The sequence below is a fragment of the Gouania willdenowi genome, chromosome 19, assembly GCF_900634775.1.
Source record: "Gouania willdenowi chromosome 19, fGouWil2.1, whole genome shotgun sequence".
Classification (NCBI taxonomy): domain Eukaryota; kingdom Metazoa; phylum Chordata; class Actinopteri; order Blenniiformes; family Gobiesocidae; genus Gouania; species Gouania willdenowi.
Genome location: NC_041062.1, coordinates 870047 through 887588, shown reverse-complemented (window position 1 = coordinate 887588; position 17542 = coordinate 870047). Strand labels below are relative to the sequence as shown.

Genomic DNA, 17542 nt, shown 5'->3' with positions numbered 1-17542 from the left:
ATCAGAAATAAAAGTGAAGCACCCTTACATGTGTGCACTGTAAAAAGCCAAAACAATATTGACTTCTGCAGTGTTGTGCAGCCACCCCCCCCCCCCCCAATGTATCAGTGACCCCTATCTAATACCAAGGCCCCAGCCTTAGCATGGCTACCATGATGACCCGTGTTCATGAGGAGGTGAGAGCTGATCATTTTGTTCTGATGTAGTGAGCCATGACAGGCAGCAGTGCGAGAAGGAGGGTGGGTGGGGGGGGATGGGGGGGAGGCCACAGAGGGACCCACCAGAAGCAGTTGAGAACCAAGCCAGACTGAGGGGACCATCCTTTACTGAGCTATTGTCCAGCTGAGGTTTTTAATGCATTAGAACTTTATTGAATTGAATTGTAAAAACTAAATCTGTGTAAATAAAGTGTTTTGTAAAAATAATAAAAATCTCTGTGTGCAGCTGTTGTGACTGATGTCATTTTTTGATTGTATTTTGTCTGTGTGCTTGTTGGTTGGATGTGTACCACGACAGAATGACAATAAATGAAATGGCATCAAAACAAGAACATACCGTCATCTTGACGAGAACATGGCGTGTCTATAGAGATTCTCACCTGACTTTTAAAACCTTTGTCTAGGAGCGAACACATGAGAAGAGTCCAGAAACACAAATGTGTTGAAAGTGAAAAAGAGATGAATAAATCTGTCTGAATGTGTGGCATCATTACGCAACTGATTCCTGACCTTGAAATAAATGCCACTTATGAAAAGCTGTTTTGGTATGAGAGACACCGATTATAGCCCATTTCTAGGCCAACACATAATCAGTGTCCAAGTTCCAAATCAATGACCTACTTCCAAGCACACACACACACACACACACACACACACGCTGCACATACGCTGCGAGGCAAACTCTCTTATAACAGCTTAATGTGGAGAAAGGCGGATATCAAATCGAGCAAGCACTTTGTTTTGATCTGAAAATGTTTCCCTGTGTAGATATTTAAAAACCCAAATGAGGCCAGCGTGATTTCATAACAGCAGCAGGCACTCAGCAGAGCTGCTTGTGTTATTTTGACACTGGCTGGCAGCGTCGGGGTCACTGGGGTCATGAGCGCCAGTGTTTTACTAGTGAGAGTAGATCAGATCTGACCTGGATAAAGTGGAGAAACAGTCGGCACTGACTTCCACGGTTCCCCCCGCGCTGTGAAGAAATGTGAGTGGCGGCTTAGTTGGTGAGGTCAGGACTGCACAGAAAGCAGCCCCAGCATGTGGGTTCTTAATGCAGGGTGGGCTATTTACAGCAACAACCCCCCCACCCCACCCCACCTCCACCACCACCACGACACTGCTTCAACTGCTCCCCTCCAACTCGCCCCTATAGCCCCTCGAGCACATCCACCACCACACAGCTCCATGTTCTACGCAGTCATGCAGACAGATGGAGGGAGACTTCTCAGACTATCCAGATCTGTTCCATCACTAGAAAACGCATGCACACTTTACCCCAAACCACTCTTCTAACAGGATTCTCAAAAAATGAGATGTTTTTTTTCACCTGTGGGTATAAAACCTTCAAGATGAAGCAGAGAAGACAGAAAGGCTAAATGCGCTGTCCATACGTACACATGCTGCTGTCACATGGAACCACCGCAGAATGATGACAAAGAGAGTCAGTCATGATGTGTGGCTTTCCACACACAATGAATCTCCTTTGACTAATAAAACAACACAAATAGTCAATCTAAAAGGTTCTAGGCTGTTTGTGTTTCTTTACAATAAAAACAAAGTGGTTAAAAAAAAAAATTAAAAAAAAAACTACCAATAAAACCAGATAGAATATTCACTCAGGAGGCAATGCTCCAGAGATAGAGAACAACACTTTATAGTAACAGAAGTTAAATATGGCAAGGAGAAAAGCTCATTTCCACTTAAAGAAGCGTACGGCAGGATTTGTGAAAAAATAAACATTCATTTTAAGTCTTTTAATGCTAACGGTTGATGAAGCATTTAAACTAAAGAGAATGAGTCAGATTTATACATCCTGCTCTATGCTCCTTTAATACCTACTAAATTATCAAGTGCATGTTAAGGCAGACATACACTGTGCAGTTTTTGGCTCATTTTGTGGGATCGTGTGAGTCTCTGGTAAATTGCATGTTGTGCATCGTGTAGTATACATGGGGTCACGAGAAGCAATGAACACCTCACAAAAATCACAAAATCAAACATGTTATAAATCCAGTCGTTCTTCGTGAGGGTATCTCACAGATGAAGCAGTGCCACGGACCGGCTTACCGTAAACGCTCACACTGCGTGTGCACGAACACCATAGGACCGCTGTAAAATAGACGGACTGTACTGCCCACATCTGTCCATCCAGCTCCTGGTCCATCACATCTCCATCTTTTCTTTTTTAAAACTCTTTGTGTCTCTCCGCTTCTGGGTTCTTCTTCTTCGTCTGTTTTAATGGCGATGCTTCAGAGTTCTTCTTCTTCTTCTAATTTGTACGTTGTATTTCCAGAAACAAGACCCTGAGGGTGGTCTGAGGGTGATTTGCATGTGAGTTTTGATCCAGAACCTTTTTCAGTTCCATTGTCTGAAAACAGGTGTGTAAGGTTAACGTGAGTTTCTCATTTGACTCTGTGACAATGAACGGCACATTTGCCCCACAGTGAAGTGGAAACATGTTTGTGGAGCATGAGTTTTGTGAATGAATGAATGAATGGATGGATAGAGAATTACAGCGTCTTCTATTCAAAACATGGACTTCTGTGTAAGGCGGCATCAGAAGAGTTATCATACCAGACTAAATAGACTCTTTTTGTTTGTTTTACAGATCTGTTTTTAGAGCTTTTAAATTTATTTAGCAAACTGAATTAAAAAAAAAAACATCTCATAGTTGCAGGAGTGGGGGAATGAACCAAAAAGAAGCCTGAGGCGGTTACGTCTTCTGACACAATCCTGGATGTCTGCGTTTGGCTCTTTGTTCCTCCTGAGAAGCATTGATCCAGCATAATGACTTTTGTAAAAAAAAAAAAAAAGCAGCTTCTACAATGGAAAGCCTTGTCTTGTGTCATACTTGTTATCAAGTCTAGACAACACAGGAGCAGCATGAACATGCCAGCAAGTGGAATCCTCCCTATGCTTCTCCAACAGGTTCCATCAGGGTTAGTCACTGAATCAAGGTAAAAACCTATTAAGACAAAGATGGCCTCGTTCTGTTCAAGCACAGTTTTATTTAAAAAAGCAAAGCTAAAAAACTATTTCTCAAGCCAGCAGGAACAAGCACACATATCAGTTGAATGGTATAACAAAGAATGTGAGGAGTAGATGGTGAAATCTGTGTTGGTATCAATGGAAAGTTAACCATTCACCCAGGCTTATCACCAAAGACTAAATAAATGACTTCCTCCTCTGTGCTCTGCTGGTGTCCTAAAGGTTAAATGGTTACATCCTCCTGACCCCTTTCCCCCAGACCAACCATAAACAGGACCTCAAAGTGTTCCTGCAACCACGTAAATTAGCCGAGTAATAACGACATGTCTACAACTCCAGATCTTCACTTCTGTGGCTCCTGAAACCCTGTGGAGGATAAACAGGTACCGCAATTCCAAAATAATTCACTAAAAAGACCAAACAAGCTACTGTTCTGCCCAGAATATTGTGCTGAAATAAAGACATTAAAGCTGTTTGTGGTGAAAAAAAGCAGAAGAAATGGGGATTACAATATTTGAGGAAAGAGGGTTTCAGTTGAGCTACTGTACATCCCCCACAGTGACTCCACATTTTAATCCCACTGCATATCCAGAGATTGATTTTTTTTTTTTTTTTTTTAAAAACTCTATCACTAGCATGACATTTTTGAAATGATAACCCAAGGGACAAAAATAAGGATACAAACAGCGCTCAATTCATGTAAAGGTCGAGATGTTTTTGGTTTTTGCTACTTTTTAAAGTCTTTTCAACACTGAAAGCATCAAAGTGTTTCTTAAAGGAATAAATATTGGTGCCTTGCACAAGATAAATCTGAGGAAACTTAAAAACTGTACTTGAACACAATTTGATAAAATCAGTGTGTATAGCAGTTAAAAAAAACAAGGATTGTATTTATATTTCTGCACAAACTTTGTATTTCACACATACAGTATAAATTTTACAGAAAGAATGAACCGTTAATGTTTCCAAACACCTGTCCCACTGAATGCAAGAGAAGTGTAAGATAAAGCCACATTTCCTTCTGTGTTTCCGGTCTCTTCTATGGCAGGAAACTTTGACCACAAGCTGCAAGTGGTTGTAATACCAGCGGCAAAAACAATGGACAAGTTCAATCCAACAAAAATATGATGAACGTATTTATTCATGGCTCGTATTGAACTAATAGCAACCAGCTATTTTTTAATGTGAGTAATGGTGACAAATTCATCTCAAAAAGGTGCTTGTACTGTATGTGTATTAATTGCCATGTCTTTGACGTTGTGTGAAAAGTGAAGTATCAGTTTACATGTGACTAAATGTCGGCAGGGGTATTTTATAGGTTATAATAACATAAATACAGTATGAAATGTAAATCAGCATGTTCTCACAAACTGTATTCAGCTCTTGCTGCTTTAAAATAGACAGTTAGCATTAGCAGCAGACTATAGCATACTATCAGCTGTAATTCCATTGAGTATGATAATCAGAAACTTCATGTATATATAGTGATGCAACATATTCAGAAATTCAGAAACATGAGACTACCTCACAGACGCAAAGTACGATATGCTTAACTATAGACCAAATGTAACTAATTTGCTGTTAAATTTGTTTTTTACTTTCAGAAATATATTTCAATTGTTTTTTTAGATTAAATGTGATAGTAAGAGTGTGTGTGTGTGTGTGTGTGTGTGTGTGTGTGTGTGTGTGTGTGTGTGTGTGTGTGTGTGTGTGTGTGTGACACAGAGAAAAAGAAAGACTCTGTGGGAGAGCGTGTGTACCAATGTTTACAAAGCCTCAGGAAATACCAGGACAGACACGCCGACTCTCCAGCACTGCGGCCCATGTGACTGGAAACACACGGCTCAGACTGAAGGCATGTTTTCTCAGGGGGTGGAGGAGGGACTCAATGACAACATTTGATTATAGAGAGAAATATCAAAACAGGACGAGTCCGCATCTGAATCCAACCAGTCACTGGAGGTCAGGTCTGATTTAGCTTTGGCTAAACTGTTTATCAGCACGCCATCCGATCATTTACATGATGATACTTGTGCTCGAGTCCCCGTAGCTCCCCCAACCACCCCCCCACCCCCCACGTGCACAACTAGCCTCCCTTGCCTTTCCGTTCTCATCACATTAACATAATGCAGATGAAACTAGAGTCAGTAACCTCAGCATTATTTACGGCTAATACACACAAAAGGTCATGGTGCTTCAGAGTGTTTTTTGCAACAAGCCACTTAATCCATTAATGCATTCTTTATTGTTGTAATACAAACACAACTGAATGTAATGTACAACTTTTTTTGGAAACTGACTGATGCTCGTACTCAGGTGATCATGTATTATTAAAAAACAATACAAATCAAAGGAAACTCACACTAAAGGGGTTTTTATTGTTATTTAAGTGTCTCCTTAAAGGTCAGTGAAGAGTCAGCGACTTGTCTTCATAAAATTCAACCTTTTCCTCGTACTTTAAAAGCTAAACTGTGGCGACAGAAATGTAAATATTGTGAATCAGAGGCACAGATCACTTACTGCTTCATTTCCATGTAAAATAAATAGTTATTGATGAATCCAGCGTGTTTGAAATCCTCCAGATAGTGTAAAATGACTAAAATACACATAGCCCTGCATCATTGTTCATTTGAATTAGACAAAAACACATAATTGTGTAATTCTTCCGCTGAAAGTGTGTAGGTTGAAGCAAAGCTTATACATATTGTACCTATTGTTGTCACACACACAAGAATTTAACTTATATTACACATGAATGTATATATGTACATAATATTAATAATAAACTATTTCATATTTACGACACAAATGTAATCAATTGAATTCAGAGTGGCAATATATAAATTATTATGTTCATTAGGTATTAATATATTTTATACCATTATTTACATATTATTGGTGTCCTAGGTTAAATTGTTGCTCTTCTTTCTTCTGCTTACTAATGATATATATGATTAAAAAAAGCTTTTTAAACTGGTTTATGCTTTTGTTTTATTTCATCTTTTAGGCAGTTCATAACTGAACCCTTGATATTGTTATATTCATCATTTTACCTGTTGTTCTAACATGTTGTATCTTAGTTTCCTCTAAAATCATATTCATCTTCTCTCTCTTTATTGTAAGCCTTGTGGAAGTGAACCTTTACCTGCTTTATAAATCATTTGGACAGTTTTGAAGAATAAGCCATGTGTGAGTTTTTTTCATCATGAATAACGGTTGGATGTTCGTCATGTATGAAACGTTTAGACAGTAAATTAATCTAAACACATCACAGATGTCATGAAGCATGGAGTGCAGTATAAATTACAGAAAGTCAGACAGAGAAACACCTTCCTGCTCTTCGAATCAACCCAGTAACATGCTGTGCTGTGATTGGCTAAAGCGAGGTCAGTGTCTTAAGAGACTTTGCTTTAATATCCAGCAGTAATTAGGGGCCGCTTTGCTGGTGTTGCACATGTTATTATGTGATAGGGGAGCGAGAGTGACTGCAGGTAGAGATTTAATATTGTAATTTCATTTTCTGTCACCAGGCAAAAAAGAAAACAAAGACTCCCCAGCGGTGAATACATGGTTATGAGAATAAACTGTTTCTCCTGAAGCGTTCAGAAAATGTGAACAACATCAGGAGGATAAGATTATATGATTATTATTGTTTTATAGTCAATTTCTATGTATTTACACATAGATGAAGCTAAAGGTTTGATGATTTCCTGACATACATGTAAGTTAAAAGAGCCTCAGGACTTGTTTACGCAGATGAGTTGAATATTTACTAGGGCTGGGCAATATGAACCAAAACTCATATCACGATATTTTTTCTCAAAATGGCGAAATATGATATAAATCTCGAAATTTTGAATTCAAATAAAGTTTTATCTTAGAAAGACAATTTTGGGTTAAATTTGCTGATGAAAAATGCTGTCAACATTCACTGGGAGGCTAGAGATCTTCCCACAACAGAGAGTAGTAGTCATGGTGGGTGGTAGTGTCATAGAGGAGTGGTCAATTGGTGTCCTCTTTAAGACAACTAGTGTTGGTAAGTGATTGCAACGTGCACAATGCGGTCAGCAGAGAGGAAACAGGCCACGCCCACTGGAACCAAACAGTAGAACAATGCAGGAAAAGACGAGTTACAGCAAAATGGTTGAGATGGATCCAAACAAGCTCCGTGTTGACCTCCTCCCATGAGTGGAGTCGTTGTGAAGCATCCAGCTTTAGCAGTGAATCAGAGCCATCAGCTGCCATCCTCAGACATGTGACCAGCTGCTTTACTGTGCTGAGACAGACACAATCAGCTCTCTAGTGCAGCCTTTATCAAATGGGGGTACGCGTACCCCGAGAGGTACGCGATAGCACTACAGGGGGCACTCGAGAAAACGAGAGAGAGAGAGGAAAATAAATCAGTTTTTTAACATTGGGGTCAGGACCCCATGTGGGGTAGATTTTTGAATTTTTTTAAATAATCATTCTTTTTTTTTTTATTAAAACAACACACAATTTAGTATTTACAGAAGAGGATTAGGACCACTGGAAAAAAACTAAAACAAAACAAGACTAAGAAGTCTAAAGAAATTAAGACTATATTTATATATATAATCAAGACTAAAAACACTAAGTAGACTAAAAAAAAATAATAATAAATTAAGATTACAATTGTGATTTTTTTTTCACTACTGCCTTTTTTTATTTTATTCTTTCAGTGGCTCTATTGTTGTTTACCTTATTTCTATACTTTCATTTAAAAAAAAAAAACAACCTGTTCAACATGCATGTAAAAAGAAAAAGAAAAAAGAGCTCAAATATGATCAAAAACTAATTCTAAAAAATGTCTTTGGGGTCACCACAAATTCTTGATATCAAAATGGGGTCACGATCCAAAAAAACCACTGCACTAAATTTCCACTTATTTACAAAATGAGATTCTTTAAAACGTGTTATCATTCTATTATTATGCTCTATATTTGTTTTTAAATAGTTTTCTTAGCAAAATATTGTAATCAGACAAAGAGGGGACTAGAGCCTAAAAAGGTTGGGAACCACTGCTCTAGTGCATTACATTAGAAACATTAGAAACATGCTGGAAGAGGTTTTTCTCACTTTATTCTGCTCAAGTTGATTACGCAGCGCTATGATACGGGGCTGAGGTAGCAGGTGTTTGTAAATCTGTACATAACTGTGACTGGTGATTTACAGGCTGCTGTCAGGAGGACGCAGTGACATCAATACTGCAGCAGTAGTTTGTCTGAGGCCTAACTGAGGACACCAAAATATCTCCTCGCTGCTATAACCCCCCCACCCCACCCCCCACCACTGACAGAGATACACGACACGTGCAGCTGTCTAAATATTACTCCTCTCTTCTTCTCATCTTCATCGTTCAATTCCTCCTCTCTCCCATGGTGCAGGATGGGTTTAACAAATGTTCAGTCAGCATAATCGTGGACGTCCACACTTGGTGCCATGTTGTCAGGGGCGTCAGACGGGGGGGTTAACGTGAAGAAAAAAAAAAAAATAAAATAATAATAATAATAATAATAATAATAATAATAATATCAATATCGTTTCCAAGTGGAAAAAAAAGTAGGAGCCCAAGAAGAGCAGCTAATCGATCAAGGAGCAGTTTTAACACACCTACTGCTGCTATCCTTTTTTTTTTACAGCTATAACCAGCTGTGGACATAATTATCTGGCAGCTAACCACAATTAGATCAACCAAAAAGACTCTGCACTGCAGCACACGGCACCAACAAGTCCTCACTATATCACAGTATGCAATTAGGCTTTTGATGCAGTTTATATAAGAAACCAGGCTACAGTTAATCTCATAAAAAGACAAACAGAGTCATTAAAAGTCTTGTGCTCGTTACTTCATTACTGGCTCAGCTTGCTCTCCTTATGCAAAGAGTCCCCAGGTGCATGAATGTTTCATGGCCACCCTGCTGCTGCTGCTGCCCGCCCCCTTTCGCTCAGAATTAACCTTCCTCCTTCCCGAGAAAACCCAACCTCATCCTCAGCAAACAGTGCAAAGGAAACATAAAATGACAAAATAACAATAAAACTAATTACATTTTTCAGTTACAATTACATTTTTAATTGTCCATGTTCTATTGCAATTATCACAATTGCAGTGACAAACATTTTTTTTCCAAATACAAGTAAATTACTGTTAATTTTTATCTTCAAAAAGTCAATAGAATTACATTCTCAATTACTAAACTAAACTCAATTACTGAGCCTGAAATAAATAACCTAATAAAAGTTAACCTTCCTCTAGTGTTAGCTTTCTGTTAGCATCTGTAATGCTAACGGGTCCTAAATCAGCTGTAAAATATCTATCATCTAATTTATTTCCCATCTATTGGTTACCTTGTTAGGCTTCATAATCAATAAAAATAAAGGTTTTAATATTTATGCTGTGGGCGTCTGAGCCTTTTTGCTAGATTTCTATATTTTTTTAAAGGTAAAATATGGTAAAGCTTGTTATGAAACATATTTTAATAATTATTAACTACATATGTGTAGAACTGTACATAGAACTGTAACATGGTTCCACTGTTTTGTGTTAAATGACATTTGACAAGGGAGCAGGAACCTCGTAACTCCCGTAAAATCTCATTCCACAAGAAAAACCTCCTTATAACACTCTGTATTCCTTTGTTGTTTCACGTCTAATGTAATAGTAATAATTGATCTTTTTAAAGTATAATGCTAAGAAATGTCTGGGTCTCCTCTTCTGTTTACACGTACCGCGTCATGTGACCAGGTACGTCACGTCTTTTTTGCAATATTTGAGTGTTTTTTTTAAACGCAGGTGTTTCCATCACCGGTTTTATTGAGCTATTTAGATTTTGCACATTCTGAGGGTAATGGAAACACAGATAATGATATGGTTTTCCTGTCTTAGCTAAATAAAATGCTAGATGCTTGGAATACATTACAATGTCACAAACTGTAAGATTTCAAGTTTCTGTATGTTTAAACGTGAACTGACAGGAAGGAAAAACAACATTATGAAATACCCAAAAGAGCGTTTTGGTATTTTGTCAGAATAAACGTGTAACATGGTCAAGCTTGTCAGGACGTGGTCATACTCTGCAACAATAACCTAATGTAAACCAAGTATCTGTTTTTACTTACTAAATGCATTGCAGTCATGTAATAGCATTAGGCTTTTGAAAGGTTAATGTCGTCATATTTCATGGAACAGTATCAAGGTAAACACTTCAGGATCCAGGAACAGCTCAATGCTAAACACTCTTACAACATTAGAGAATGTCATTAATTAACGTGTTGGCTCGTAAAGCAAAGATTTTTCAGGCTATTCATCACAAGTAAGAAATTGACAAGTTTGTCATGGATAGTATGTAAATGAGCTTTCATTTTTCATTCATAGAAGAAGGTCTATTTGTTTAATACTATTAATTACTACTCAACTCTACTGCACTTTATTTTTATAGTGCAAATTACAACAAAGTCATCTCAGTGCGTTTTTAACAAAATATAAAGTTCATAACAAACAAGATCCACATGTACAAGCATTTAGCGACAGCGGGAAGAAAACAACTCCTTTTTTATAGAAACTAGTAGGGATGTAACGATTCACTCAACTCCCGATACGATTCGATTCACGATATTGGGTTCACGATATGATTCTCTCACAATTTATTTTATAAAATAGGACTGTAGACAAATAATGACTGAAAAATGTGCCTTTATTTTTTTGGGGAAAAAAAACTATACTGTTTTCTTTTAATTTTTCATTGTCAAAATAATCCCTTGATAAACTATTCAAAACAATGCAATTTAACTAAAAATAAATCTTGAATGAAATAAATAAAGGAATAATACAAATGAAGAATAAGCCTATTAATTTAAATTCTGGTTCTATAGCAAACAATGCAAAACTGCATAATAGTTCTTTTTACAAGTGCAAATGAAAATGTATTTTGTGCCTTAACAATTGGACTTAAAAAAAACAAAAAAAAAAAACAGTAATTTCACTATATTTACGTCAGATATTTGTTTGGACCAGCAGAGGGCGCTGGTAACCCAGTGGTCGGTTGGCATGCAGAAATTCTAGCAGTGAAGAAGAGATGCTATGCTAGCAGACAGAGCTAATAGAAAAACGTGACTTTTACAGATATTCACGTAATATTACAGATATTTTTCGGTGCTAAAGGGGTAAAGAATCATTTATGAACATGTTTAAAAGTAGAAGGCGGCCAGAAAGAAAGTATTAGCAGATTCCGCCCGCCGCCAACACTTCTGGATAAAAGTACTGCGATTCAATTTTCACAGTATCGATGTGAATCGTGATACCTATGAATCGATTTTTAACTGCCTTACGATTAATCGTTACATCCCTAGAAACTAGAGTTTTTCTTCGAGCCAGCACCAGGGTTGGAGTAAATTACATTTTTTAATTACAATTTTGTCTTCCAATTATCCATGTTCAATTACAATCAAATTATGAATACGGTGACCAGCATTTTTTCCAATACGTTCTCAATTACAAAAGTTCAAATTCAATTAATCCCAATTACTGAGCCTTTAAGAAATAAACTTGTAAAACGTAACAATCCTCTTGTGTTAGCTTTCTGTTAGCATCTCTATTGCGAACGGGTCCTAAATCAGCTGTAAAATACACTAAAAACAAATATCTATCATCTAATTTCTTCCCAATCTATTGATTACCTTATTGTGCTTCCTAATCAATGAAAATATAGGTTTTCATATTGATGTTAAATGGTAAAAAATATAGGAGAGCTTGATTGTTAACTACATAACATAGAACTGTAACATGGTTCCCCAGTTATGCGTTAAATTATATTTGACAATTTGTTATTGAATTCTATATTCAATTATAATAAGAATAATTCATTTTATTAAAAAGCGCCTTTCAGGCCAACCAAAGACACTACAATAAAAACAGAAAAATAAAAACAGTGCAATACATTATAAAACAGAATAATACAAAAGAAAAAGGAACAAATTACAAATACAAAGTCAATTATCTGAACTCAGTTATTTAATTTCACCATATTTGTAATTAATTATCAATTGGGCACATAACTGAAATACAAATAAACAGAGATCAAATAAGTGAGGAGCAAAGCGCTGCTTAATGGTTTCTTCTTGTTGTACATCATCTGTGCTGTATATAAACACTGCAGCCTTCACCCTGTCAGTCAAACAGGCCCTGACATGTTACCTACGTATTACCAGCAGCTCGTACAAGCTCTTACCAACACACGCGCTTGGACAAGTATTTTGCCGTGCATGTAAAATCATGGTTGCATATGTCTATGTTTGTTTGCATCTATGGGAAAGCAGAGAGATGAAGCCACATCTATTTTTAGTAGTCCTGCCTCTGTTCCTAGGACAGGCAGCCAGGTCATCAGCAACCAAAGAACGCAGTGGGACTCTGACCCCGGACCTCCAGCTCCTACATGGGTGCAGGAAACCTCTGAGATTCCAGGGAGACTATCTTGCAGAAAAGAGACGCTTTCCTGACGGATGCCTTGTTCATCCATGTCTTATTCCTCTCCTGTGACTAATGGGCTAATAACTCAGCTGTCACCCCAACACGTTATCTTGCATTCTCTCATGAGAACACCATCTCCTGAAATCTCCACTGAAGTCTCAACCTTGAAAAATAATTGCCAAACATTCACAAACTCTCATTTAAAAAGAAGCATTGAGAACAATAGAAGTTGGAATGCATTGGAAAATCCCAATAGGAGCTTAAACTGTAGAAATCCCCATAAGATCATAAGAGTGAAGGATTTCAGCTCAATGATAAAAAATAGACGGATGCTCAGGTGCTATTACACCATAGCAGCCATGATGTGCTCTTCAGGAACAATCACCTATTGACTTGTTAAAAACTCATTAACAGTAAACCTTGAGTCGATAATAGTGTAAAAGCCTTGGTTGATTGTTTGATATCATTTTTTATTGTGTTCAAGGTTCACCAATGAGCTTAAGTGCTGTTTATTGATGACAGTTCTGTATTCATCGTCTTGTATCTACAAGGTTTTGGACACTTGGGCAGAATTGATCTAATACGATGGGTGTTTTCCTGCTGCTGGACCAAATCTGTTTGTCTCGAGATATGAGTTTTTTTTGACCACTTTCTCTCCTCAGTCCTGTTTCCAAGCAATTACACATATGATCTGGAAAGATCCTCATCGTCATCTTATAATCCATTTTTAGAAGGAACAATAGCTGTGTTTCCAAAAATCTAAATAGCGAAAGAAAAACTGGAAATGAAAACACCTGAATTTCAAAAAACACTCAAATATCGCAAAAAAGCTTTTACGCTTTCATGAGGAGGAATTTCAGACATTTCCATATTGAAATGTGTCACAAAGCGCTATGGAAACACATCACAGGACGTGACGTACCTGGTCACATGACCACTTCTCTCCTGTGGACAGAAGAGGAGAACGGGACATTTCTTAGTGTTAGACTTTAAAATTATTACTGCGGCGAAGTCTTGCAGGGATGAGATTTTACAGGAGCTACGAGGCTCTTCCCCAAAACATCGTTTAATGGAAATGCATTTGAATAGTAAATTATACTTTGTGGACATTTAAAAAAAATCTCTTTTATTTTGCAAAGATCTGTAATGGAAACACAGCTAATGAACTTGAATGGCTCTGTAACATGTTTGTTCATCATTAAGTTCTTGTTTTTATTGTTTAGTTCTATCACACGCCTTTCTGTTTTTTACACTGAAGTTTACCTCCAACAAGTGGTGGACGTTCTCCATCAGGGTTTTTGAAAACTGAAGTTTAGTATCAAACCTCTTTGTTTTGCTTGAGCAAGGGGAGGTGGACATGTGTGCAGAGACGGGGGCTCAGGGGCCAGACCCTCCATCCTTCCTGTTCAGTTACCAGAGGCCTCTCACTTATCAGTTCCAGATCTCACAAGAACAGAGAGAAAGAGAGACCACGAGCAGGAAGGGCTTTTTTTTCCTTCTTCATTCCCTTTTTTTCCTTTAACAGAATGTCTGCACCTTTACATTTCACAGAGGAAAGCAATTACTCAGAGTTTGCTCTGGTGTCACAGAAAACAACTAACTTTGCAACAATCAGACGTGAACAGTTGCTATAACGCCAGGTCAACTTTTGGATTATCACATTTTTCTATCACCAGCGAGGGCAGTTTTTAAATGTTCTCTAATATTTCCTTTCTGCAGATTATTGTGGCCATAGGTAGGAAACTTTTATAACAGAGGGGCCGCAAAAATGTGTTTGTTTAATCAGAGGGTCACATGATCAACAGTCATGTCAGCATTAGAATAATGAGCGATCTGAGCTTTAATACAGGAAAGAACAAATATAGTAATTTTGTGTGTTTTTCTCTCATTCTGTGTATGTTTGTTGTTTTCTTGCTCGTTGTGAGGCATTTTGTGCATTTCTGTAGTCCTTTTGTGTATATTTCCTGTAAAATATATGTTTATTGTGTATTACTGTTGTCATTTTGCTTGTTTGTAGTAGTTTTGTGTGTTTTTTGAGTATTTTCTGTTTTTCTCTCATCTTTTACTGTATTTTCCTGCAATGTTGTAATTCTTTGTATTTTTAATGTAATATTGCTCTTGTTTTGTGTATATTTCTGCCTTTTTGTACATTTACTTTGGGGGCCGCATAAAATTAGACCGAGGACCGCCAGTTGCCTATGTCTGTTCGTGGCTATCACCATCTCTATTCCAGGCTTGACTGCAGCCTTTCCATCAAATTCAGCCATTTTTTTTGTCCACCAAAGCAATAGTAGAAGGAAATGTCTGTGGATGAAATGTGAGGGAACGAGCGCGACAACGCAGACGTGAGGCGCTCATGTCATGTCCCTCTTCATCTCACATCCCCCTCTGTTTGACTTGGTAACTGTCTACCTCGCCTGACATTTCCACAATAATCACTCTGGTTTATCCCACTCAGCTTTGTGGCAGGCAGCTGTTTGTCAGGGCCACATATTTCTCAACATTCACACTGCTTTAATCAAGATTAACCACTCTTATCTATTTAGTGTGTGCGTGTGTGTGTGTGTACTGGATGTCCCAATTCTTAATCCATAGCTATATTGTATAATACAGTGGCCAAACCAATTACATTCAGAGGAGTGTGTTGTAGATTTGTGTTTTTTTTTGAACATCTGTCAGTCGTGTAGACATTTGTGGCTCTGCTGGTCCCACCATGAATACATATAAAGTAATAAATGAAAAGTACTACTCACCTTTACTGTTTTCAACACTTGATCCGTCACCACAAAGGACCCCCCCCACCCATTCACACACCAAACGGAGACCAACTCCAGCACTTTGGGTCCTCAGGTCCTGAGACAAACAACAAAGACAAATAACTCAAACAATTCACTGATAAACACTTAAATATATACATTTATTCATATTCCGTCATGCACCTGTGACCGTGGAGGATGTACCAAGAAGAACAGCAGACACTTCACAGGATTAACAGTATCATCATGAACAACAGCAACATAGTAAGTTCACATTCACACTCATGGACAGATAAGCCTATTAGGACGAGCTTCACTTTAGCTTAGCACTTAGCCTGGTTGGCACAGAATATGGATGAGAAAAACCAAGTAAGCAATAAGTACACCTAAAAAATTCAAAAATAAGATGATTATTCATCAACAATATCACCAGCACCGAAAAACCACCTAATTTAAATTCCAATTCCAAATGATTTCTAAAGCACGTTCAAACAGTGCTGTCCAATAAAACATTAAATATATACAAGAAATACAACACTGAACATTAAAAGACAATATCTGTTAAAAATGACATTGAGTCACACGGAGCTAAAAGCAAACTAATGTGTTTTTAAAAGAGATTAAAGAATGGGAACAGAATTGGCCTCTGATATTTAAAGCTATTTAAAGGTAGCTCGTTCTATAGCGTTGGAGCCGCAGCTGAAAGAAGCTCTTTTTTTAAAACATAGTTGACCTGATTATTAAAAGTAAGTCCAGAGTTCACGATGACTCTGAAATTGGTCACAGACTACTTTAAATACATTTGTCCATAAAGTCCAGACTGAACAAGACATATATGCCTTAACCTCATTTAAACAGTTCAAAAGGTGCAGAACAGAGCAGCAATCATTGGGTGTCAGGAGCATGTAAATCTGACAATCATCAGCATAACAATGAAACAAGATGTCATATTTCCTCCTTATAGACCCCAGAGGTAGTAGGTACAGGGCAAAAAGAAGGGGACCAAGAATAGACCCTTGAGGAACACCACAAGACAGATGTAAAACAGCCAATGTAGAATTACTTTTCTGTGAAATGTAAATATTTTTTAAATAAAATCAATTATTATTATGATTATTGATGTATTTTAAAATGTCAAATATACTCTTTTGTAAAATAATACATAAAAAATTATGCTAATGCTTGCTTTCGCTTCGTGAATACATGTGTGTGTGGATAGTGTATCTAAGGTATTTTTACTCGTAGCTGGGTCCTGTTCAAGTATCATTTTCATCAGGCATCTGCCTAATGACACACAGCATACTGGCCATTCCCATCTCCAGCCATGGCTCCTCTGGTTCCCATTGAGCTCATGTTTTAAGGTGACAGGACAAGGCAACGAGGTATGTATTTACTTGAAGCTAAATGCATCCCCAATGCTTTATGCTTTTGAAGAAATCTTATGTTCCTCTTCCAATGATCAGAAGGGTTTGTTGGCACTACCTGTGCCGGTTGGAGGAGCTTCTCAAAGTGGAAAAATGAAGGAGCGCTGAGCGCTCAGTGGGTCAGGGAGATGCTGGGTGCCTCCTTTTTAAAACCAGATTCTTCCCAGATACCTCTGTGCTATTCATCAACAGCTTTTCCAGGGCTGTGAAAAATCAATGTGCTCTGCACTGCAAACAGTTCATAATAACGGGGGATGAAGGAGGGGGGAGCTCAACTGCAACAGAATTGATTTGTTTAAGTACAATAACACGGCGCTGCAGCGCGGTGAGGAGGAGGCTGGAGAGCCCAGACAAAGACTGACTGGCAGTAAACCACAAGCAGTAATTGATAAACTGCTGGCAAAGTGCAAATCTGAAAAACACAAACCTATTACCTAATTATAGGAGCTTTTTGTTAAATGATCACCTGAAGAAGAAAAGGAAAATATACTCAAGTGTCACGTAAACTGATATCTTTTGTGAGTCGGTACGAACCGAGAATAAAGAGTTTATGTAATTTAATGTGATTGTCCTCTTGAGAAAACATGCATCAGTTCTCAGAGCTACCATTGTTAAATCCACTTTCACTTTTTCAAAAACAACACTCAAAGCCTGCACACGCACAGGCAGACA

General features: G+C 37.8%; 1 protein-coding gene across 1 annotated transcript in view; it reads right to left on the bottom strand.

The window, feature by feature from the left end:
* Positions 1-17542, bottom strand: part of LOC114481094 (zinc finger MIZ domain-containing protein 1-like) — a 132524-nt gene that overhangs the window by 78611 nt on the left and 36371 nt on the right. Inside the window, 1 exon segment of the mRNA XM_028475477.1 lies at positions 15444-15543. The gene's annotated coding sequence lies outside the window, so the exon portion shown is untranslated.